This window comes from Salvelinus alpinus, chromosome 36 (assembly GCF_045679555.1).
Source record: "Salvelinus alpinus chromosome 36, SLU_Salpinus.1, whole genome shotgun sequence".
In the NCBI taxonomy this organism is placed as follows: domain Eukaryota; kingdom Metazoa; phylum Chordata; class Actinopteri; order Salmoniformes; family Salmonidae; genus Salvelinus; species Salvelinus alpinus.
In genome coordinates, this window is record NC_092121.1 from 2,899,511 (window position 1) to 2,926,502 (window position 26,992).

The following is a 26,992-nucleotide window of genomic DNA, read 5'->3' on the forward strand; positions in this document are numbered from 1 at the left end:
GTTCATTTAATTGCAATATTTAATTGTCATATTAGTGTAAGTAAGTAAGTAGCCTTGCATTAGCCTTGGCTGTTTCTATAGCATGAGGCAGCTTGATGTACAAGTACACCCCTTGGACAAGACACTAGTCTATCACAGGGTCAATCTACTGTATGTGTAGAAGACAGAATATGTCAGTCTGTTCTGGTCTGGATTTAGGCACGTGAGACAGATTTATGTTAGATGTCAACTAAAGGCAGTCAAGTACGAACAGAGAAAAAGCTCCTTGATTTTTTTAGCCACAGGGTGGCATTCTTTCTCTGGATAACATACCCCAGCACAGACTTACACTGAGCGTACAAAACATGATGCTCTTTCCATGACATCGACTGCCATAATCCCTTATTGATGTCACCTGTTAAATCCACTTCAATCAGTGTAGATGAAGGGTTTGAGACAGGCTAAAGAAGGATGTTTAAGCCTCGAGACATGGGTTGTGTGTGTGCCATTCAGAGGGTGAATGGGCAAGACAACAGATTTAAGTGCCATTGAACAGGGTATTGTAGTAGGCGCCAGGCTCACCGGTTTACACACGCTCAACAGTTTCCCGTGTGTATCAAGAATGGTCCACCATCCAAAGGACATCCAGCCTACTTCACACAACTGTGGGAAGCATGTGTATGTGACAAATACAATTTGATTTGATTTAGAGTAGACATGGGCCAGCATCCCTGTAGAACGCTTTCGACACTTTGTAGAGTCCATGCCCCTATGAATTGAGGCTGTTCTGAGGGCAAAAGTGTGTGCAACTCAATATTAGGAAGGTGTTCCTAATGTTTGGTACACTCAGTGTGCGATCATAGACTCTGCTCTAAGGAGTTGGTACAAGCATTCATGTCTCCCACGCTGAAACTCCACAACATGGATAAAACGTACTGTAGTAGGCATTTATTTGTTAGTCATACACAAGTGCAGGCTACTCGTTTTAGCGGCCTACATTTTGCGACAGACATGCATGTATTCTGTACAATTTCTTTATGAGTGTAACCAAACCGACTCTGCATTGACAGCCTTAGGAGAGCAGGTACAGGCCGCTAGCAAAATGACATGGCAGAATAGGCAGGCTTTGTTGAATTGGCTCTTAGCTGAGAAAGGTGGAGTCTGCGTAATGTTCGGAGACGAATGTTGCACCTTCATACCCAATAACACTGCACCAGATGGATCGTTCACAACAGCTATGACCAAGCTGAAAGGATTACGGCAAGAAGTAAAAGACAATGCCGGATTTTGATTTGATAGCCATGCTTGGGATTGGCTGGACTTGACTTTGGGAAAATGGGGGGCAAAGATGGCTATAACGATAGGAGTCGCACTGGTGGTCATGGGAAACGTTTCTTGCTGTGTCCTACCTTTGTTGACATCTCTTTTGGTTCAAACTGCAGTAAAACAGATGGCGATAGATAATTACAACCCACCGGTGGTAGTAAACACTGTGCCGGGGGCTCCTGGGCAATATACAGATAGATATGGAAAAGCATGCAATGCTCTTGGAGGACCACTTGACTGTCCTTTTGGAAACCCAAACTGCCTATATGGAGTTACACCAGGAGGAGGATATGCTTGTCATGATTATCTTGATCAGGGTTTCCTGTCTTTGGCCCAGAGTCTAATGGTTATGAGGTTGTCCATGTACACAAACCTTGTCGTAAAGGAAGGCGTTGCAAGTGGTGTACAAAGGATGAGCGAGATGGACATCTTCATTATCCTGAACCCTTTTTCTGTGCAATGTGTCAGATGGGGGGGACTGTCCCATATGTAAGGATGAGGAATGTGCTTAAATGATATGCGTACTATCAAGGGATATAACCATGTCATCAATGATTAAGGATTATAATCATGCATTTACTGTAACTTTTGATAATGGATACATTCATGTACTAAACAACATACAGTTGCAGAGTATTCGTATAAGTATTTTGTGTGGTTTACCACAGTTACATGCATTGACGCATACTTACCGTAGTGTATTAGTGACGCTCAATACTTTGCACTAGCATTACTGTGTTGAAGTCCTACTGGTCAGTGACTCAAACTCTTCACATCATTCCATCATCTTTTCTGCTATAAAACCAAAAATTGGAGGGTGCTACACCAACTGACTAGCCATGCCTGGAAGATGTCTATCTTCTCCTTTCCGGCCCAAGCCAAGCCCAGTCTTCAGGGAGAGGTCAAGGGTGTATTTTGGGTGGGCAGATGGTGCGGCTGTTGGACTGTTTACCGGCCAAGGCTATTGTCCCTGAAGATAATCTGTCAGGTTACCCTCCTACACTACCTCCAGACTTGCGTGGTGTCACAGACCCCTCCTCTCCCCTCCCTCTCCAGATTCCTCTTCCATACAATGGGTAAAGACTAGAGATGTTGGTACGCACATCTTACTCACACGTACTCACACACTATGACATATTATCTAACCCTACAAGTACAAAGTGAAAACAACAGCTGATGTGGATTAGCTACTGTCATGTGAAAAAGGCCAAGAAGGGATGCCAACGTTTATGGTGTCTCATCATGACCAACAGGTGATTAGTGGAGGGAGGCAGACAGACAGGTTGGTTGATTTATGAGAAATTAGATCATGCAAACATATTTGTTGTTTAAGAAAAATGTGTTTGTGTGTGTGTGTGTGTGTGTGTGTGTGTGTGTTAGATTTTACGATTCTGCATCTGCAGGGCTGGGCATCCTTATACTTCAGTGTTAAGTCGGTCGGTACAACAGTCCCTAAGCTCCAGCTTAGGTCAACAGCAGCTGCGCCCAATGGCTCTGGCATCCCTCACTGAATAGGGAGAGCTCTTAACAGTTGTCTCATCCTCTGTGTATAGGGTCAGATCCTCTCAAGCCTCCAAATCAGTCCATCTTACCAGCAAAGCTAGGGATTTTCCAATTATTGTTCATTTACTTTGACTTACAGTAGCTACACCCTTCAACTGTTCTGGTGCCAGTTCGCATTACCATTGAGGCAATAATCATTTTGGTTTATGGTTTCAGTGTTATGAATTGTGCTTAGGTTAAATTACATCCCATCACATATAATGCTAATGCGACTGAATTTACATAGACACAAAGTAATTGTTTCTAGTTAATGTTCAACCAGTAGAAAACAGTTCCTTAGCAACATAATATGCTGTACATGTATGAATATACACATTTCACAACTAGTTCTCCCTCCCTCCCTCTAAAGCCTCAACCCTCGCAGATATGTAGTTGACAAACGGAAGCGCAGTTGTCACTCACCTGTTTGGAATGTCATCACGTCATCGCTCCATTAGCTAGTCTAAATATGCGTACGTGACAGACGCAGGCTTTTGACATGTGAAACCGCAGAATGCGCTAGAGACCCATTACGTAATGGATTTCAATGGGACCACCAAAGATAGAGAGGATCTCCCCCACTTTAGGGATTACACCGCACTCCTATTTCAGAGGAAGTGCACACCATTTAGAAAATAGTTACCATCTCTCAATATTGTCACTTTGCAACAGTCACGCAACCACACCATGGAAATAAGGATTAACATAGCTTTGGACCTAGATGTTTGACACTGAACATGTATTTTCATTGTCGAAAACGTTGTGACACACACATCCACTCACACACACATGGACAGAATCAGTCGCACACATTGAGGACAAAGATTTGAACAAAAGAGGCCAGGAACAAAAGAAAGATTCAGGTCAGCGACATCTTGAATTCTGCAACAGAGAGAGACACCTGTCATTAACATCAGTTTGAACATTTTGATGCAGGACTCAGGGTGCAGGCAAAAAGGTCATGCACTTTACAGTTAAAACGCTGTACTCACTTGATCATTCAGCCAGCCATGATGTGTTTCACAAAGGCTGAAATAGAGCGATAGAAACAGAAATTGTATTAACAATAGATGCCCACAGCACACTGCATAAAGTAGTCTATTGCCGCACCTTCGTAGTTAATGCAGCCATTGCCATCCTCTTGTCCTTCCATCACTACCTCGACCTCTTTCTCTGTACTCTTCTCTCCTGTAGGTGTAACAGAGGGGTGTGAGACATTTCAAATGGTGTTAAACAATCCTCAGACACAACCCTTTTGAAAAAAAACACACTAATTTCAAGTGATCATACATTACCAGTCAAAAGTTTGGACACACCTACTCATTGAAGGTTTTTTCTTTATTTTTACTATTTTCTACACTGTAGAATAATAGTGAAGACATCAAAACTATAAAATAACACATATGGAATCATGTAGTAACCACAAAAGTGTTAAACAACGATTTTAGATTCTTCAAAGTAGCCACCCTTTTCCTTGATGACAGCTTTGCACAAGCTTGGCATTCTCTCAACCAGCTTCACCTGGAATGCTTTTCAAACAGTCTTGAAGGAGTTCCTACATATGCTGAGCACTTGTTGGCTGCTTTTCCTTCACTCTACAGTCCAAGTTATCCCAAACCATCTCAATTGGGTTGAGGTCGGGTGATTGTGGAGGCCAGGTCATGACGCAGCACTCCACCAATCTCCTTCTTGGTCAAATTGCCCTTACACAGCCTGGAGGTGTGTTGGGTCATTGTCCTGTTGAAAAACAAATGATAGTCCCACAAAGCTCAAACCAGATCATTGTTATACTAATTTCCGCGACGCATATAAGGCCCTCCCCCGCCCCCCTTTCGGAAAAGCTGACCACGACTCCATTTTGTTGATTCCAGCCTACAAACAGAAACTCAAACAACAAGCTCCCGCGCTCAGGTCTGTTCAACGCTGGTCCGACCAATCTGAATCCACGCTTCAAGACAGCTTCGATCACGCGGATTGGAATATGTTCCGCATCGCGTCCAACAACAATATTGACGAATATGCTGATTCGGTGAGCGAGTTCATTAGGAAGTGCATTGACGATGTCGTACCCACAGCAACGATTAAAACATTCCCAAACCAGAAACCGTGGATTGACGGCAGCATTCGCGTGAAACTGAAAGCGCGAACCACTGCTTTTAACCAGGGCAAGGTGACCGGAAGCATGACCGAATACAAACAGTGTAGCTATTCTCTCCGCAAGGCAATCAAACAGGCTAAGTCCCAGTACAGAGACAAAATCGAGTCGCAATTCAACAGCTCAGACACAAGAGGTATGTGGCAGGGTCTACAGTCAATCACGGATTACAAAAAGAAAACCAGCCCCGTCGCGGACCAGGATGTCTTGCTCCCAGACAGGCTAAACAACTTTTTTGCCCGCTTTGAGGACAATACAGTGCCACTGACACGGCCCCCTACCAAAACCTGCGGGCTCTCCTTCACTGCAGCCGAGGTGAGTAAAACATTTAAACGTGTTAACCCTCGCAAGGCTGCAGGCCCAGACGGCATTCCCAGCCGCGTCCTCAGAGCATGCGCAGACCAGCTGGCTGGTGTGTTTACGGACATATTCAATCAATCCTTATCCCAGTCTGCTGTTCCCACATGCTTCAAGAGGGCCACCATTGTTCCTGTTCCCAAGAAAGCTAAGGTAACTGAGCTAAACGACTACCGCCCCGTAGCACTCACTTCCGTCATCATGAAGTGCTTTGAGAGACTAGTCAAGGACCATATCACCTCCACCCTACCGGACACCCTAGACCCACTCCAATTTGCTTACCGACCCAATAGGTCCACAGACGACGCAATCGCAACCACACTGCACACTGCCCTAACCCATCTGGACAAGAGGAATACCCATGTGAGAATGCTGTTCATCGATTACAGCTCAGCATTTAACACCATAGTACCCTCCAAACTCGTCATCAAGCTCGAGACCCTGGGTCTCGACCCCGCCCTGTGCAACTGGGTCCTGGACTTCCTGACGGGCCGCCCCCAGGTGGTGAGGGTAGGTAACAACATCTCCACCCCGCTGATCCTCAACACTGGGGCCCCACAAGGGTGCGTTCTGAGCCCTCTCCTGTACTCCCTGTTCACCCACGACTGCGTGGCCATGCACGCCTCCAACTCAATCATCAAGTTTGCGGATGACACTACAGTGGTAGGCTTGATTACCAACAACGACGAGACGGCCTACAGGGAGGAGGTGAGGGCCCTCGGAGTGTGGTGTCAGGAAAATAACCTCACACGCAACGTCAACAAAACAAAGGAGATGATTGTGGACTTCAGGAAACAGCAGAGGGAGCACCCCCCTATCCACATCGACGGGTCAGTAGTGGAGAAGGTGGAAAGTTTTAAGTTCCTCGGTGTACACATCACGGACAAACTGAATTGGTCCACCCACACAGACAGCGTTGTGAAGAAGGCGCAGCAGCGCCTCTTCAACCTCAGGAGGCTGAAGAAATTCGGCTTGTCACCAAAAGCACTCACAAACTTCTACAGATGCACAATCGAGAGCATCCTGTCGGGCTGTATCACCGCCTGGTACGGCAACTGCTCCGCCCACAACCGTAAGGCTCTCCAGAGGGTAGTGAGGTCTGCAGAACGCATCACCAGGGGCAAACTACCTGCCCTCCAGGACACCTACACCACCCGATGTCACAGGAAGGCCATAAAGATCATCAAAGATCATCAAGGACAACCACCCAAGCCACTGCCTGTTCACCCCGCTATCATCCAGAAGGCGAGGTCAGTACAGGTGCATCAAAGCAGGGACCGAGAGACTGAAAAACAGCTTCTATCTCAAGGCCATCAGACTGTTAAACAGCCACCACTAACATTTAGCGGCCGCTGCCAACATACTGACTCAACTCCAGCCACTTTAAAAATGGGAATTGATGGAAATTATGTAAGAATGTACCACTAGCCACTTTAAACAATGCCACTTAATATAATGTTTACATACCCTACATTACCCATCTCATATGTATATACTGTACTCTATATCATCTACTGCATCTTGCCATCTTTATGTAATACATGTACCACTAGCCACTTTAAACTATGCCACTTTATGTTTACATACCCTACAGTACTCATCTCATATGTATATACCGTACTCTATACCATCTACTGCATCTGCCATGCCGTTCTGTACCACCACTCATTCATATATCTTTATGTACATATTCTTTATCCCTTTACACTTGTGTGTGTGTGTAAGGTAGTAGTTGTGGAATTGTTAGGTTAGATTACTTGTTGGTTATTACTGCATTGTCGGAACTAGAAGCACAAGCATTTCGCTACACTCGCATTAACATCTGCTAACCATGTGTATGTGACTAATAAAATTTGATTTGATTTGATTTGAAAAAGATGGGATGGTGTAGAAGCCATGCTGGTTAAGTGTGCCTTGAATTCTAAATATATCACAGACAGTGTCACCAGCAAAGCATCCTCACACCATCACACCTCCTCCTCCATGATTCACGGTGGAAACCACACATGTGGAGATCATCCATTCACCTACTCTGCGTTTCACAAAGACACAGCAGTTGGAACCAAAAATCTCAAATTTGGACTCATCAGGCCAAAGGACAGATTTCCACCGGTCTAATGTCCATTGCTTCTTATTATTGGTGTCCTTTAGTAGTGGTTTCTTTGCAGTAATTCAACCACGAAGGCCTGATTCACAGTCTCCTCTGAACAGTTGATTTTGAGATGTGTTACAGCTGGAGGCAGGGCTTTCTCCTATAGATCTCCATTTTTATGGAATGGTCTGCCTACCCATGTGAGAGACGCAGACTCGGTCTCAACCTTTAAGTCTTTACTGAAGACTTATCTCTTCAGTAGGTCATATGATTGAGTGTAGTCTGGCCCAGGAGTGGGAAGGTGAACGGAAAGGCTCTGGAGCAACGAACCGCCCTTGCTGTCTCTGCCTGGCCGGTTCCCCTCTCTCCACTGGGATTCTCTGCCTCTAACCCTATTACAGGGGCTGAGTCACTGGCTTACTGGTGCTCTTTCATGCCGTCCCTAGGAGGGGTGCATCACTTGAGTGGGTTGAGTTACTGACGTGATCTTCCTGTCTGGGTTGGCGCCCCCCCTTGGTTTGTGCTGTGGTGGAGATCTTTGTGGGCTATACTCGGCCTTGTCTCAGGATTGTAAGTTGGTGGTTGAAGATATCCCTCTAGTGGTGCGGGGGCTGTGCTTTGGCAAAGTGGGTGGGGTTATATCCTTCCTGTTTGGCCCTGCCCGGGGGTATCATCGGATGGGGCCACAGTGTCTCCTGACCCCTCCTGTCTCAGCCTCCAGTATTTATGCTTTAGTAGTTTATGTGTCGGGGGGCTAGGGTCAGTTGGTTATATCTGGAGTACTTCTCCTGTCTTATCCAGTGTCCTGTGTGAATTTAAGTATGCTCTCTCTAATTCTCTCCTTCTCTCTTTCTTTCTCTCTCTCGGAGGACCTGAGCCCTAGGACCATACGTCAGGACTACCGGGCATGATGACTCCTTGCTGTCCCCAGTCCACCTGGCCTTGCTGCTGTTCCAGTTTCAACTGTTCTGCCTGCGGTTATGGAACCCCTACCTGTCCCAGACCTGCTGTTTTCAACTCTTAATGATCGGCTATGAAAAGCCAACTGACATTTATTCCTGATTATTATTTGACCATGCTTGTCATTTATGAACATTTTGAACATGTTCTGTTATAATGTCCACCCGGCACAGCCAGAAGAGGACTGACCACCCCTCATAGCCTGGTTCCTCTCTAGGTTTCTTCCTAGGTTTTGGCCTTTCTAGGGAGTTTTTCCTAGCCACCGTGCTTCTACACCTGCATTGCTTGCTGTTTGGGGTTTTAGGCTGGGTTTCTGTACAGCACTTCGAGATATTAGCTGATGTACGAAGGGCTATATAAAATAAACTTGATTTGATTTGATTTACTTGAAAATGTGAAGCATTTGTTTGGGCTGCAATTTCTGAGGCTGGTAACTCTAATGAACTTATCCTCTGCAGCAGAGGTAACTCTGAGTCTTCCTTTCCTGTGACGGTCTTCATGAGAGCCAGTTTCATCATAGTGCTTGATGGTTTTTGCGACTGCACTTCAAGAAACTTTCAAAATTCTTGAAATTTTCCAGATTGACTGACCTTCATGTCTTAAAGCAAAGATGGACTGTCATTTCTCTTTGCTTATTTTAGCTGTTCTTGCCATAATATGGACTTGGTATTTAAAATAATAGGGATATCTTCTGTATACCACACTTACCTTGTTACAACACAACTGATTGGCTCAAACGCATTAAGAAGGAAATCAATTCCACAAATTAACTTTTAAGAAGGCACACCTGTTAATTGAAATGCATTCCAGGTGACTACATCATGAAGCTGGTTGAGAGAATGTTTCACATGTGATCTCACATAATTACATGTGATCACGTGGTCCCGTGTGGCTCAGTTGGTAAAGCATGGCGCTTGCAACGCCAGGGTTGTGGGTTCATTCCCCACGGGGGGACCAGGATGAATATGTATGAACGTTCCAATTTGTTAGTCGCTCTGGATAAGAGCGTCTGCGAAATGACTTAAATGTAAATGTGTACTTACTGTATGTGATAATGTGACAACATGTAAAAGAAAAAATGTGATAACGTAAAACTACACGTGAAAACATTTCAGCACATGTGAAAACATAATCTCACGTAAAATAAATGTGACAACACGAGGATGCAACATTTCAACATGTGATACCATGAAACTACATGTAAAACTGCAAATTAGATTTTCACATGTGAAATGTTTTTCTCATGTGAAAATTCAATTCCACATGTGAGAGTTAGATTTTCACATGTGAAAGTTTTTCAAATGTGAAAGTTTTCAAATGTGAAAATCTCTACATTTAATACATGTGAACAACTGACCTTACCTTGTGTCTCTTTTGCTTTCATATGTGAACATTTCAGCTCAACATGTGAAAACCAAATTTCACATGTGAAACTGCAGATTTCACATGTTTTTTGTAATGGAAGTAATTAAATGGTGTGGGGGTCTTAAGGTACAGTGAGGGAAAATAGTATTTGATCCCCTGCTGATTTTGTATGTTTGCCCACTGACAAAGAAATGATCAGTCTATAATTTTAATGGTAGGTTTATTTGAACAGTGAGAGACAGAATAACCACAAAAAAATCCAGAAAAAAACAAACAAGAAATGTCTGACCTCTGTGATTGCCAACAAGGGTTTTGCCACCAAGTACTAAGTCATGTTTTGCAGAGGGGTCAAATACTTATTTCCCTCATTAAAATGCAAATCAATTTATAACATTTTTGACATGCGTTTTTCTGGATTTTTTTGTTGTTATTCTATCTCTCACTGTTCAAATAAACCTACCATTAAAATTATAGACTGATCATTTCTTTGTCAGTGGGCAAACGTACAAAATCAGCAGGGGATCAAATACTTTTTTCCCTCACTGTAAGTGGTACGATGTTCAACTAAAATAGTGTAAAAGTCTTTAACCAATGACAATATGACATGATCACTTTGTACTGACTTTTCAATATGACCCCACCTGGGATTTGAACTCAGAACCTCTGGATTTAGGTTATGCTGATATTTTTCACCACAAAGTCTATAACATGCTCAGAAGTTCAGCAATTAGAGGGTTTTCTGTAAAGTCTAATGTTAATGCAACATATTATTTCGTTTTAATGTTACTCCTCAATCACTATGATAAATATAAGTTTTTCTTGAGTGTATTTTTAACATGAACTGAGATTTACTTTGATGTCCAAAGTGTAGGAATACAGGTGGAGTCAGTCATCGACACAGAAATGGTGGCTTAGCAAGAAGATCTGAATGCTGTGAACCAAGAGGTTGTGAGTTCAAATCCCAGGTGAGGACATGTTGAATAATAATGACTGTATAAATAAATATTATAATAATGTATGCAAAATTGTGCCAAATATGTAAGTCAAAAACAATGTGTGACTTTCCCGGGACATCCTAACGACTGATTTTTGTTTGCAGGGCATCCTCTGTGAAATCTCATGTGAAGAATATTCCCATGTGAAAATCTAAATCCACATGTGAAAGGTTAAGTGATCATGTGAAATTTCACATGTGAAATAAAATGTTACATGTGAAATCATGTGGTTTTTCCATAAGGGAAGACAAACCCCAAACCAATCCTCCTTTCAGATACCCTTAGGGGTTTCACATTAACTTCATAGAGCATACATTACACATCTATAATCACATCATAAACATGAGATTATAGCTACAAAGAACATGGGTACTAACCAAGAGTTTTGAGTGCGTGACATAACTCGGAGCCCATGACGGTGCCGTTGCCCTCCTTGTCAAAGACAAGCAGTCCTTCCACAAAGTCCTCAAAGGTACCCCGGTTTTTGGACTTGGAGATGTGCTGGAACATTGGTAGGAAGGTCTCAAAGCCAATCGGCTTGGTGTTCATTTCTATAGTGGCACAGTGAGCAAGGGAAGGAGTTACTTTCGATGAAACCAACCCAACCCATCAACATACAAGCCTCCACAGAGTTCAAGGTGAATAAAGAGAGAACGGAAAGTAGGAGAAAGATGGCGACTTAAGCAATGGTGTGGCCATGCACATGTTCAAAGGCTGGAGTCATTGTCCAAAGGCAGATATGTCTACAAACTGTGATGCCATCAGTTAAAATGTTGCTCCTGATGGATACACTTGCAGAGCAAATGATTGATCTCTTTGTCTGTGTGAACATGTAACCAGTGACCACTTCTACTATACAATGTAGAACTGGCCGCCAAACATACCCGCCAAACATACCCTCGTAAAGCTGACTATCCTACCGATCCTCGACTTCGGCGATGTCATTTACAAAATAGCCTCCAACACTCTACTCAGCAAACTGGATGCAGTCTATCACAGTGCCATCCGTTTTGTCACCAAAGCCCCATATACCACCCACCACTGCGACCTGTATGCTCTCGTCGGCTGGCCCTCGCTACATATTCGTCGCCAGACCCACTGGCTCCAGGTCATCTTTAGATCTTTGCTAGTTAAAGCTCCGCCTTATCTCATCTCACTCGTCACCATAACAACACCCACCCGTAGCATGTGCTCCAGCAGGTATATCTCACTGGTCATCCCCAAAGCCAACACCTCCTTTGGCCGCCTTTCCTTACAGTTCTCTGCTGCCAATGACTAGAACGAATTGCAAAAATCGCTGAAGTTGGAGACTTATACCTCCCTCACTAACCTTTAAACATCAGCTACCTGAGCAGCTAACCGATCGCTGCAGCTGTACACAGCTCATCTGTAAATAGCCCATCCAATCTACCTACCTCATCCCCATATTGTTTTTATTTACTATTTTGCTCTTTTGCACACCAGTATTTCTACTTGCACATCATCATCTGCTCATCTATCACTCCAGTGTTAATTTGCTAAACTGTAATTATTTTGCTATTGCCTTACCTCCTCACGCCATTTGCACACACTGTATATAGACTTTTTTTCTATAGTGTTATTGACTGTACGTTTGTTTATTCCATGTGTAACTCTGTGTTGTTGTTCGCACTGCTTTGCTTTATCTTGGCCAGGTCGCAGTTGTAAATGAGAACGTGTTCTCAACTAGCCTACCTGGTTAAATAAAGGTGAAAAAAAATGTCTAATGAATACTGGTGTGCCCACTGACCCTGTGGCTTGCGTTTCCCTAGGACTCATGACCTCTTCGTTGGAGGCGTTCTGGCCCAGCGCCCTCATCACGTCACCACACTGGGCGTAAGAGATCTTCATCTTGATTTTGGTGGTCCTGTCGAAAAACATGAAGGTCTCTTTGAACTCTGGGGAAGCACACAGATCATTAGGGTTAGCTGGGGAAACTAGCAAGTCATCAACAGGTCAGGTCATCCAAAAAACTAGTCATCCAAAAAATTGACATCAAAAGATTTACCGTCAATTTTACCGTCAATTTGGTCTGCAGTGAACACAATCTGAAATAGAAAAAAAGAACACTTCAATAGTGGGAATATTGCTACTGATTTTGCCCAGCTCATCATTGTAAGCACATTTAGTAGTTCTACTGTGAAGGAATTTGTGTCTGGAAAGTTTTGTTGGATGTGTGCTGCTACGTCAACAGTCTTTGATCGTACAGTGAATGCCAGTTGCCAAGGCCAAAGGAACAGAAAATGAAAAAAATATGAATTTGATTAGGAACGCTTATAATATACTTTGATTTACCTCCTACATAACTTCATTCAGATGTTATCTTCAACAATCAATCCAATTTCAAATGTATTTATAAAGCCCTTTCTACATCAGCCGGTGTCACAAAGTGCTATACAGAAACCCAGCTTAAAACCCCAAACAGCAAGCAATGCAGATGTAGAAACACTGTGGCTAGGAAACACTCCCTAGAAAGGCAGGAATATAGGAAGAAACCTAGAGAGGAACCAGGCTCTGAGGGGTGGCCAGTCCTCTTCTGGCTGTGCCGGGTGGAGATTATAACAGTATATGGCCAAGATGTTCAAAAGTGCATAGATGACCAGCAGGGTCAAATAATAATAATCACAGTGATTGTAGAGGGTGCAACAGGCCAGCACCTCAGAAGTAAATGTCAGTTGGCTTTTTATAGCCGATCATTCAAAGTTAGAGTCAGCATGTGCGGTAGAGAGAGAGAGTCAGAAACAGCAGGTCCGGGACAAGATAGAACGTCCAGTGAACAGGTCAGTGTTCCATAGCCGCAGGTAGAACAGTTGAAACTGGAGCAGCAGCACGACCAGGTGGACTGGGGACAGCAAGGCGTCATCGGGCCAGGTAGTACTGAGGCATGATAAATACTCAAGATATAACAGACTGACCCTAACCCCCCGACACAAACTATTGCAGCACAAATACTGGAGGCTGAGACAGGAGAGGTCAGGAGACACTGTGGCCCCGTCCGACGATACCCCTGGACAGGGCCAAACAGGAAGGATATAACCCCACCCACTTTGCCAAAGCACAGCCCCCACACCACTAGAAGGATATCTTCAACCACCAACTTACTACCCTGAGACAAGGCCGAGTATTGCCCACGAGTATCTCCCCCACAGCACAACCCGAGGAGGCGCCAAACCTGGACAGGAAGATCACGTCAGTGACTCAACCCACTCAAGTGACGCACCCCTCCTAGGGACGGGATGGAAGAGCACCAGTAAGCCAGTAACTCAGCCCCTGTAATAGGGTTAGAGGCAGAGAATCCCAGTGGAGAGCGGGGAGCCGGCCAGGCAGAGACAGCAAGGGCGGTTCGTCGCTCCAGTGCCTTTCCGTTCACCTTCACACGCCTGGGCCAGACTACACTCAATCATAGGACCTACTGAAGAGATGAGTCTTCAATAAAGACTTAAAGGTTGAGACCGAGTCTGCGTCTCTCACATGGGTAGGCAGACCATTCCATAATAATGGAGCTCTATATGAGAAAGCCCTGCCTCCAGCTGTTTGCTTAGAAATTCTAGGGACAGCCAGAAGGCCTGCGTCTTGTGACCGTGTCGTACGTGTAGGACCAAATCAGAGAGATAGGTAGGAGCAAGCCCATGTAATGCTGTACAAAGCAGAGGCAGTTTAATGATCTGAACATAACTAACCTGAAAGGTTATTACATCACTGAAAATGTGAAATCCTTTGCAGAAGATAGCCACGCCAATAAATGTTGCCAATAGAACTTTGCCAACTAATACAACGATGGGTTTTTTCACTAGGCAAATTCCTCAACTTTTGACAGACAACCCTGTACAAATAACACAGCACTAACTCGTCAACTAAGGACAGCATCCTCTTCTCTCATACTTACCATCATAAGTTCTACTACAAACACAGGAGGATGAGAGGAGATGACAGCAAAGACTCACAGAGAGGTTAGACCATAGAATTACAACATGGATTCTATGTCTACGAGTCGGACACTCGCCGCAATGCTTTTGCGGTCAAATTCGGGCTCCTCGGGCTTCTCTGGCTCCAGAGCTGGTGGGTTCAATTTTGCCGCCTCCTTCTTCGGCTCGGGCTTCTTGGGGGCCATTGTCCTGGACGGGGGAGTGTGTAAGCGAGAGTGTGTGTGTGTCGAGGTGGAGGCTGAGAGAGGACCATCTCTAGAAGAGTTATATACCCAGCTCGGGGGTCCCCACTGAGACAGGGGGGGTTGGCTTAGCCCACATGAGCCAGGATCACATTCTATGTAAGGGTAAACAGACAGTCTTAAGGATAGAACTTCACAAGACTTCCTTGAAGAACCTGTGGCATGGAATTCATCTACATGGCTACTAAGACATCAACAGGGTTATCTCTCTCATAATGGCCAATATTATCAATACTCAGGTCCCAGTCAACGCTTAACTATTTAGCACATCAGTTGTGACATGTCGGGTTAAGGACTTAGGTGGGTAATAAGTATTATTTCCCTCTCAGTATTTTTGTCGGGTATGGAGGGGCTGTGGCTTAGCTACAGTTAGAGAAGCAGGACATTACTCAAGTATGGAGTATGGAGGAAGGGGTCTTTTTAAAGATGTTTAAACTATCTTCCTCTCTTAACTTAGTTGCCCACAACTCCCAATGGAGAGAGCAAGAGAGCGAGAGAGCGAGAGAGCGAGAGAGCGAGAGAGCGAGAGAGCGAGAGAGCGAGAGAGCGAGAGATGGGGGTAGAGGCCTGATGGGACTGTTTGGGGTTGGAGAGGGGGAAGACTTGTCGGAGTGCAGATGCAGAGTCTGAACAGCTGACTAAGGACGGAGGAGGGAGACACTGATGATGAGGGAAGGAATGGCCTGGCCGTTGGTGTGCTCAGTGAACTGAAATGAACTGACTGAGCTCTTGGCCTTGTAGGCACCGAAGCATAAACATTTGAATGATCTAAACTCTACAGTTACTGTACATACACAGTAAATATTTTGACTCTCATAACGTACTGTGTTACACAGTGTTATGTCATGTCGTTGAATAATAAAATGCGCTGTAGGCTTATACGGGGTGTTGGTGAAGATTATGAGAACACCATCAAAACATACCATGGTGACGCCGAAAAAGCAAACACTAGCCTCAGTTGCTTTGTTAGCCTCTGCCTGGACCCCTTAAACACCCAAGGCACCTTTCCCACCCTCTAAATACAGTTGAACAAGAGGAGCCTGTAGCAGGCTGGACAAGTGCTAGAGTGGCCCCTAGCATAGCTTCTTTCCTCAGGCTGTGGAGGGTCTGGGTCATCCCCTTGTATGCATCGCGGAAGTTAGAGTAGCAGTGATCCAGTGTTTTTCCAGCGCGAGTGCTACAGTTGATATGCTGATAGAATTTAGGTAGCCTTGTTTTCAAATTTGCTTTGTTAAAATCCACAGCTACAGTAAATGCAGCCTCAGGATATGTGGTTTCCAGTTTGCATAAAGTCCAGTAAAGTTCCTTGAGGGCCGATGTGGTATCGGCTTGAGGGGGGATATACACATCTGTGACAATATCCAATGAGAATTCTCTTGGGAGATAATACTGTCAGCATTTGATTGTGAGGAATTCTTGGTCAGGTGAACAAAAGGACTTGTATGTTGTTACAATTACACCATGAGTCGTTAATCGTGAAACATAAACCCCCGCCCTTTTTCTTCCCGGAGAGATGTTTATTCCTGTCGGCGCGTCGCACAAAGAATCCAGGTGGCTGTGCCGACTCCGACAGTATATCCCGAGAGAGCCATGTTTCCGTGAAACAGAGTTTGTACCAAACCCTGATGCCTATCTGTCAAGCAACTCTTGCCCTTTTTTCATCGACCTTGTTATTTAGAGACTGGACATTAGCGAGTAATATACTCAGAGGCGGTGGGTGGTGTGCGCGCCTCCGAAGTCTGACCAGAAGTCCGGTACGTCTTCCTCTTCTCCGGCGGCGTTGTTTTGGGTCAGCCTCTGGAATCAGTTAAAATCCCCTAGGTGGTTCGGACAAAGGATCTGCTTCGGGAAAGTCGTATTCCTGGTCGTAAGTTGACGTTTCTCTGATATCCAATAGTTCTTCCCAGCTGTATGTAATAACACTTAAGATTTTCTGGGCTAACGATGTAAGAAATAATAAATTTTTTAAAAATACTGCAAAGTTTCCTAAGGACTAGAAGTGATTCAGCCCTCTCTGTCGGCGCCATTTTGAGAAAAAAAAAATAGTAGTGGGGTGAACAGGCGAGGAATATACTTGGGTGGCTGAGGTTCTTGATGATCTTCTTGGCTTTCCTAAGACACCTTGTGCTGTAGATGTCTTGGAGGGCTGGCAGTGTGCCCTCGGTGATTCGTTGGGCTGACCACACCATCCTGTGTAGAGCCCTGCGGTTACGGGCGGTGCAGTTGCTGTACCAGGCGGTGATACAGCACGACAGGATGCTCTCAATGGTGCATCTGTAGACATTCGTGAGGGTCTTAGGGGCCAAGCCGAATTTCTTCAGCTTCCTGAGGTTGAAGAGGCGCTGCTGCGCCTTCTTCACCACATTGTCTGTGTGGATGGAGCATTTCCGGTTGTCAGTGACGTGCACACGAGGAACTTGAAACTTTTCACCCTCTCCACTCTCTAAACAATAACTGGTAATGTTGCACAGTCATAGAAAGGACTGTAACTCACCTTTTTGGTACACTTTGTGAAAGTGTATTCAGTTTTGAGGACACAAGCTCAAGTACATAGTACAAATATTATGAAAATATGAAAAATCATGTATTATTTTTTCCCTATTCACAAAAGTGGGGCAAGAGGACTTGATATGACTGAAATGCTTTCTATATATAAAAACAATTACATTACAAACAACTTACTATAAGATATCGCCGGTCTTATAATTGCAAATAAACATGAAATATTGGCACTATTTCATATAATTGATGACAGAGAATTTTCTCCCTAACATTGCGGAGTGACGCAGAGATGCCATTCAAATGTGTGCAGACTCGCTACAACTTCAGCTGTAGCTTTAAGCATGATGTGATTTTGTCTGTCAGTGACCAAGAGAACGTGTTCTTGTTTCAATTCTATGAAATGATCAAGTATTTTTTTTATGTTGAGAGCTCTTAGTTGGCTGTGAAAATCTGGCTATGAAAATCACAGCGAGGGTGAAACTACTATTGTTGCATCCGCTAGACTCTTCCATTTTACAGGCACAGGAAATCATTCCTTTGTCTGGTTTAGGCCAGAACATTTGAAACGTCTCTCCCATGCAAATGTAGGGTCTGAAACCTGACACTTCAAGTCAGCTCTGCTGAGAGAGTGGGAGCGGAGAGCAGACAGATGGGGTTTTCTGCCACTATAAGGCACCCTTTGACGTTCACAGAGCCTTTTGTACACCAAAATGTCAGTTGTAACCGGTCCAGAAACTCTCAAAGTCCCCCTTATGGAGAATGATGACACCTTTGCTTTTAGATCATGGCATATGTTTGTGAAAGTAGCTAAATGGGCATATTTACAGACTGTGATTTTTTATTTAAAAGTTGCGTTCTATATTTGTAAAACTTTTGTTTCTGACTCACTGCTTATATATTTTAAACATTTTGATATAAATCAATTTGAATACCATTTCAACTATTAGCTCCTCTCTCTTTACCACATGTCACGGCCGTTTAGTGAGGGGACCAAGGCGCAGCGTTTTGAGCGTACATACTTGTTTATTTAACGATGTCTCCAACAAAACAATAAACAGACCGACACGTGACGCCAACGTAGTGCTCACAGGCAACTAAACATGGACAACTACCCACAAAACCAACATGGAAAATGGCAACGTAAATAGGCTCCCCAATCAGAGACAACGATAAACAGCTGTCTCTGATTGGGAACCCATTCAGGCCACCATAAACCTACATACCCCTAGACAATGCAAAATCCCCATAGATAACCAAAAAAACCTGGACAAGACAAAAACCCTAGACAATACAAAACTAAACAAACCACCCCTTGTCACACCCACACCTAACCAAATAATAAAGAAAGCAAATATAACTAAAGTCAGGGCGTGACACCACAACCAGTACTGTAGCTACTCACGACTGTTGTAGCTATAACTTTAGCGGTTGAGACTCGGCAGAAAGAGGCAGCCGGTTGATGACAGTTAATCCTCTCAGTCTGAGAAAGTAACTTACAAGCAACAAATTCCTCTCTGTCCTTACGGTGATCAGGGATCCTTAAACTAAATGTTCATCCTATATATTTACATTTATTTACACTGGTGAGCGAGTTGCATAACTTTAAACTACGTGAAACTACGTAAAATGGGGGGACTATGTACAATAGTAATAGTGACGTTATAAAATGTATTTGCGCAAGTACATTAAAAAAGTATTATTCACATGTATTTTTATGCTTATGCTAAAGAACCGGACTTAACATCTATTAATGATGACACTTTTGCTTTTGGACCATGCCATATGTTTGTGAAACTGTATGGGCATATTTACAGACTGAGGCTTATTTAAATGTTGCATTCTATATTTGCATAACACATCTTTTGTTTGTGACTCACTACTTACAGTTGAAGTCGGAAGTTTACATACACCTTAGCCAAATACCTTTAAACTCAGCTTTTCACAATTCCTGACATTTAATCCTAGTAAAAATTCACTGTCTTCGGTCAGTTAGGATCACCACTTTATTTTAAGAATGTGAAATGTCAGAATAATAGTAGAGAGAATGATTTATTTCAGCTTTTATTTCTTTCATCACATTCCCAGTGGGTCAGATGTTTACATACAGTCAATTAGTATTTGGTAGCGTTGCCTTTAAATTGTTAATTTTGGGACAAACGTTTTGGGTAGCCTTCCACAAGCTTCCCACAATAAATTGGGTGAATTTTGGCCCATTCCTCCTGACAGAGCTGGTGTAACTGAGTCAGGTTTGTAGGCCTCCTTGCTCGCTGTCAGGTGTGTGCGTACTGGTAGCGATGTCAGGTGCAGGAGAGCAGAGATTTGTGAACAGCCGCACACTTTATTGAGGCAAAAGTGCAAAACGCGCAAAACAGTCACAAGAATTATGTTTAACAGTAAACATCTTCGTGGAATACCACGGAAAAGAACAAACCAGTCTGGCGTGTCAACAACAAACACGTAACACAAACAATCTTACACAAAGACATGATGGGGAACAGAGGAATAAATACATGTCGATTGATTGGGGAATGAAAACCAGGTGTGCAGGGAACAAGACAAAACAAATGGATACATGAAAAATGGAGTGGCGATGGCTAGAAAGCCGGTGACGTCGACCGCCGAACGCCACCCGAACAAGGACAGGAGCCGACTTCGGCGGAAGTCGTGACACTCGCACATGCTTTTTCAGTTCTGCCCACAAATTTTCCATAGGATTGAGGTCAGGGCCAATCCAATACCTTGACTTTGTTGTCCTTAAGCCATTTTGCCACAACTATGCTTGGGGTCATTGTCCATTTGGAAGACCCATTTGTGACCAAGCTTTAACTTCCTCACTGATGTCTTGAGATGTTGCTTCAATATATCCACATAATTTTCCTGTCTCATGATGCCATCTATTTTGTGAAGTGCACTAGTCCCTCCTGCAGCAAAGCACCCCCACAACATGATGCTGCCACCCCCGTGCTTCACGGTTGGGATGGTGTTCTTCGGATTGCAAGCGTCCCCCTTTTTCCTCAAAACATAACAATGGCCATTATGGCCAAACAGGTCTATTTTTGTTTCATCAGACCAGAGGACATTTCTCCAAAAAGTATGATCTTTGTCCCCATGTGCAGTTGCAGACTGTAGTCTGGCTTTTTTATGGCAGTTTTGGAGCAGTGGCTTCTTCCTTGCTGAGCGGCCTTTCAGGTTATGTCGATATAGGACTCGTTTTACTGTCGATATAGATACTTTTGTACCTGTTTCCTCCAGCATCTTCACAAGGTCCTTTGCTGTTGTTCTGGGATTTATTTGCACCTTTCGCACCAAAGTATGTTCATCTCTAGGAGACAGAACGCGTCTCCTTCCTGAGCGGTACGACGGCTGCGTGGTCCCATGGTGTTTATACTTGCGTACTATTGTTTGTACAGATGAACGTGGTACCTTCAGACGTTGGAAATTGCTCCCGAGGATGAACCAGACTTGTGGAGGTCTACAATGTTTTTTCTGAGGTCTTGGCTGATTTCTTTTGATTTTCCAATGATGTCAAGCAAAGAGGCACTGAGTTTGAAGGTAGGCCTTGAAATACATCCACAGGTACACCTCCAATTGACTCAAATTATGTCAATTAGCCTATCAGAAGCTTCTAAAGCCATGACACAATTTTCTGTAATTTTCCAAGCTGTTTAAAGGCAGTCAACTTAGTGTATGTAAACTTCTGACCCACTGCGATTGTAATACAGTGAATTGTAAGTGAAATAATCTGTCTGTAAACAACTGTTTGAAAAATGACTTGTGTCATGCACAAAGTAGATGTCCTAACCGAATTGCCAAAACTATAGTTTGTTGACAAGACATTTGTGGAGTGGTTGAAAAACGAGTTTTAATGACTCCAACCTAAGTGTATGTACACGTCCGACTTCAACTGTATATTTTTTTAACATTTTGATAGAAATGTAGCTTTCTCCTACCATTCGAACTATTAGCTCCTCTCTCTATACCCCAACCAGTGGCTTCTCACGACCGTTGTAAGTTAGCTATAACGTTAGCGGTCGGGACTTGGCAGTAAGAGGCAGCCTGTTACGACAGTTGATCGTCACACATGCTGACCAGATCGCTTGCGCGCGCATGTTGATTTTGTCCACCCAAACCAGACACCATCAGGACACGCAGGTTGAAATATCAAAACAAACTTTGTTATCATGTTATCCAGAGCGTTGGTGACTGTAACTGTGCTGCTGGCAACAATGTAATTACGTTTTTTTTGCCGACATTTACTGACACCGGCCATAAACCGGTGTTGAGCGTTCGTAAATTCATCAGTTATTCTGCGCTCTGGCACACTCAGAAGAGAGTGCCCTGAAATCGGAGTAGATAGCCAGAGTGAATTTCCGAACGCTCCATAGACTCTCACCTCTAAACCCATGCAATTTTCAGGGCTGCGTTGTTTTTATTATAAACATTATTATTTTATTAAAACAATACAATACAAAGACAATACGAATTTCCGCTCCTATTAGTGGGTGCTCTGGTCAGTGTGTGCGCTCTCACCCAACCGCCTGGAGACGCTGTCAGGGCGAAGCTCCCGCTTCGTTCTTGCCATCTGGGTGAAAATCCAACAGTCTTTGAGTTCCCCCTTTGGAGAGAACGTGAAGGTCTTGGAATCCCCATTCACTGTCCAAGCAATCAGGTTTGTAGATTATAACTAGTCTGTTATCTAGAATGACATTACTCAATAGTGTTATTGTGGCAGCTTTGATGGACAGGGGGACAGCATCACTCTGATATCTGACCTCTAACCTTGCGGTGAGAGGGGCCAGTTGACTTTTATACCCACTGTTTTCTCTATGCTATGCTCATGTTAGAGGATTGAGAAAGGTTATGTGGTCTTGCTGTACACAGCTGATTCTAAATTGAGTCACTGAAGTCCACCAAGTTGTAACGGCGTTCCTCCTCCTCTTCATCCGAAGAGGAGGAGTAGTGATCGAACCAAGGCGCAGCGTAGTGAAATGACATGATTTATTGAACACGACGAAAAAACAAACTAAACTTGCATAAACAAACAAAACAAATAAACGATGCAGACAGACCTGAACGACGAACTTACATATAACGTGAAGAACGCAATGAACAGGAACAGACTACATAAAACGAACAAACCGCAAACAGTCCCGTATGGTGCAAACATATACACAGACACAGGAGACAACCACCCACAAACAAACATTGTGAACAGCCTACCTTAATATGACTCTCAATCAGAGGAAACGTCAAACACCTGCCTCTAATTGAGAGCCATACCAGGCAACCCAAAACCAACATAGAAACAGAAAACATAGAAATGCCCACCCAAACTCACGTCCTGACCAACTAACACATAAAACTAACAGAAAACAGGTCAGGAACGTGACACAAGTGCTTAGAAATTAGAAAGTATGCTACTGGTAGAATGTTCATAGTAACTATAAACTCCTGTCAGCCCATGTGTTAGGGTCAGTGAAATACGGGTCCTTGGGACGTCCCTACCCTAAACCCTAATGTTAAAACCTACCCTTACCCTAACCTTAACCATAACCCTTAATCATGGTAGCATCCACATTCACGTAGAAGTGTTTAGAAACATATTTTATTCTTATTTACAATAAAACTGACTCCAAAATGACATTAAGTTATTTAACATTCATTTCTATTGGGCACAAAATAACCCGAAACACAACCAAAACAAACAGCAAATGCATCCAACAGGTTTGTAGATTCACAAGCTTGATGTAATCATTGCGTGCTAGGAATATGGGACCAAATACTAAACTTTCGACTACTTTAATACACGTATAAGTGCATTTGTCCAATACTTTTGGTCCCCTAAAATGGGGGGACTATGTACAAAAAGTGCTGTAATTTCCAAACGGTTCACCCGATATAGATGAAAATACCCTCAAATGAAAGCTGATAGTCTGCACTTTAACCTCCATAGTTATGATCATTTCATCCAAAGCGCTAGAGTACAGAGTCAAAACTAACAGAACAAGACTTTCCCAATAGTTTTGGAGCTCACTGTATTACAACGTACAGGTTCTGGCAAATGAAAGGAAACACTTGAGTAAATGAGGGATACAAAGTATATATTGAAAGCAGGTGCTTCCACACAGGTGTGGTTCATGAGTTAATTAAACAAACAATTAACATCCCATCATGCTTAGGGCCATGTATAAAAATGTGTGTGTGTGTCTGTCTGTCTGTCTGTCACCAGATTTCAATCCATTTGAACACTTATGGAATTTCTCATAGAAGAATGGTGTCGCATCCCTCCAAAAGTTACAGACACTAAGTAGAATATATGCCAAGGCACATTGAAGCTGTTCTGGAGGCTCGTGGTGGCCCAACACCCTATTAAGGCACTTTATGTTGGTGCTGCAGTTCTGCAGTTCTACTGCTTTCGTTTTTGGACTGAATATCTTTCATCACAAGAGGGTGCTGTAGACCAATATTTCACAGTGATTAATGTTTTGTTTCTGCCCTCTAGGTTGGAGGCTGCTGTGTGAGGATCTATAAGAAACTCAACATTCTGTCATTCATTTTGTATGAGATGTTAATTGGAGTAAAGGTTCAAGGAAAGTTATGCCTGGAAGAAGCATTTTCCAGCACCTTGGAGAGCACTGCATCTGTGAGGAACAGTGTTACCCAGTTACATAGCAAAGCTATCTGGAGTAACCTTGGTCTTATGTTAGACTGCTTACTAACTAGATCCCTTGAAGTGACTTAATTATTTTAATAATACAAAATTAAACGGTGAAACAAATATTCATGCAGAAACCTGAATATCACTGAATCTATTTTTATTGTGTTGTTATCAGGGCATCACTGAAACCAGTTGTATTTGTTGAAATACAATAATGTCTCATTTTGCAAGGCCTGTGACCTATGGAACTATTCCCTCTCTTACAGAAAAAATACATGATTTCACATGTGGAAAATCACATGATTTCACGTGTGAAATGTCCATATGCTTTGTACACGTGAAATATCATCACATGTGAAGTGTTCCAAAACCATTTGGATTTTCACGCGATCACAACCTGTCACGTGAAATTTGGTTTTGGAACACTTCACGTGATCACGTAACATTTCACATGTGGATACAAATTGTCACATGGTGCCCTGCAATCAAGAAGTCGTTAGGATGTCCCCGTAACGTCACAAAATAGCCCCGGTGTTGTCCACTTACATATTTGACATTATGCACATTTATTTATACAGTAATTATTCAATATGTTCTCGTATGGGATTTGAACTCATAACCTCTTAGTTCAGGGCATTCTGATCGTCCTGCTATGCCACCATTTCTGTGTCAATGACTGGTTTCACCTGTATTCCTACACTTTGGACTTCAAAGTAAATCGTATCTTTGTCAAATACAGCCATATTGTCAGTACTGAGGGATCATATTGATTAAAGATTTCCACACTTTTTTCAAACCCCATTTTAGCTGAACAGCGTACCGCTTACCTTAAACGGCCATACCATTACATGACTTCCCTTATTAAAAAAAATGTGAAATTTGCAGATTCACAAATCAAATTGTATTTGTCACTTGCTCCGAATACAACAGGTTACAGTGAAATGCTTACTTACAAGCCCTTAACCAACAATGCAGTTTTAAGAAAAATACAACAAACAAATAAATAAAAGTAACAAATAATTAAAGAGCAGCAGTAAAATAACAATAACGAGGCTATATACAGGGGGTATTGGTACAGAGACAATGGCACCGGTTAGTCGAGGTAATTTAGGTTATTTTTAGGGCCTCCCTCTGACACCGCCTGGTATAGAGGTCCTGGATGGCAGGAAATTTGGCCCCAGTGATGTACTGAGCCGTACGCACTACCCTTTGTAGTACCTTGCGGTCAGAAGGCCGAGCAGTTGCCATACCAGGCAGTGATGCAACCAGTCAGGATGCTCTCGATGGTGCAGCTGTAGAACATTTTGAGGATCTGAGGACCCATGTCAAATCATTTCAGTCTCCTGAGGGGGAGTAGGTTTTGTTGTGCCCTCTTCACGACTGTCTTGGTGTGCTTGAACCATGTTAGTTTGTTGGTGATGTGAACACCAAGGAACTTGAATCTCTCAACCTGCTCCACTACAGCCCTGTCTATGAGAATGAGGGCGTGCTCAGTCCTCCTTTTCATGTAGTCCACAATCATCTCCTTTGTCTTGAACACATTTAGGGAGAGGTTGTTGTCCTAGCACCACACGGCCAGGTGTCTGACCTCCCTATAGGCTGTCTCGTCGTTGTCGGTGATCAGGCCTACCACTATTGTGTCATTGGCAAACTTAATGATCATTAGAAAGCAAATTACGGACTCCTCTTTATATCTGCGTATTCCTCCAAAGCTTAGCTGTCCTGAGTCTGCACAACTCTGCCAGGACCTAGGATCAAGAGAGACACTTAAGTGTTTTAGTACTATATCTCTTGACACAATGATGAAAATAATCATGGCCTCTAAACCTTCAAGCTGCATACTGGATCCTATTCCAACTAAACTACTGAAAGAGCTGCTTCATGTGCTTGGCCCTCCTATGTTGAACATAATAAACGGCTCTCTATCCACCGGATGTGTACCAAACTCACTAAAAGTGACAGTAATAAAGCCTCTCTTGAAAAAGCCAAACCTTGACCCAGAAAATATAAAAAACTATCGGCCTATATCGAATCTTCCATTCCTCTCAAAAAAAATTGAAAAAGCTGTTGCGCAGCAACTCACTGCCTTCCTGAAGACAAACAATGTATACGAAATGATTCAGTCTGGTTTTAGACCCCATCATAGCACTGAGACTGCACTTGTGAAGGTGGTAAATTACCTTTTAATGGTGTCAGACCGAGGCTCTGCATCTGTCCTCGTGCTACTAGACCTTAGTGCTGCCTTTGATACCATCGATCACCACATTCTTTTGGAGAGACTGGAAACCCAAATTGGTCTACACGGACAAGTTCTGGCCTGGTTTAGTACTTATCTGTCGGAAAGATATCAGTTTGTCTCTGTGAATGGTTTGTCCTCTGACAAATCAACTGTACATTTCGTTGTTCCTCAAGGTTCCGTTTTAGGACCACTATTGTTTTCACTATATATTTTACCTCTTGGGGATGTCATTCAAAAACATAATGTTAACTTTCACTGCTATGCGGATGACACACAGCTGTACATTTCAATGAAACATGGTGAAGCCCCAAAATTGCCCCCGCTAGAAGCCTGTGTTTCAGACATAAGGAAGTGGATGGCTGAAAACGTTCTACTTTTAAACTCGGACAAAACAGAGATGCTTGTTCTAGGTCCCAAGAAACAAAGAGATATTCTGTTAAATCTGACAATTAATCTTGATGGTTGTAAAGTCGTCTCAAATAAAACTGTGAAGGACCTCGGCGTTACTCTGAACCCTGATCTCTCTTTTGACGAACATATCAAGACTGTTTCAAGGACAGCTTTTTTCCATCTACGTAACATTGCAAAAATCAGAAATTTTCTGTCCAAAAATGATGCAGAAAAATTAATCCATGC

The 26,992-nt window shown here is 43.3% G+C and overlaps 1 pseudogene; it reads right to left on the reverse strand.

Annotated features, from left to right (window-relative positions):
- Positions 1-3,847: 3,847 nt before the first annotated feature.
- On the reverse strand, positions 3,848-14,900 carry LOC139565281 (myosin light chain 4-like; annotated as a pseudogene).
- Between the last annotated feature and the right edge of the window lie 12,092 nt (positions 14,901-26,992).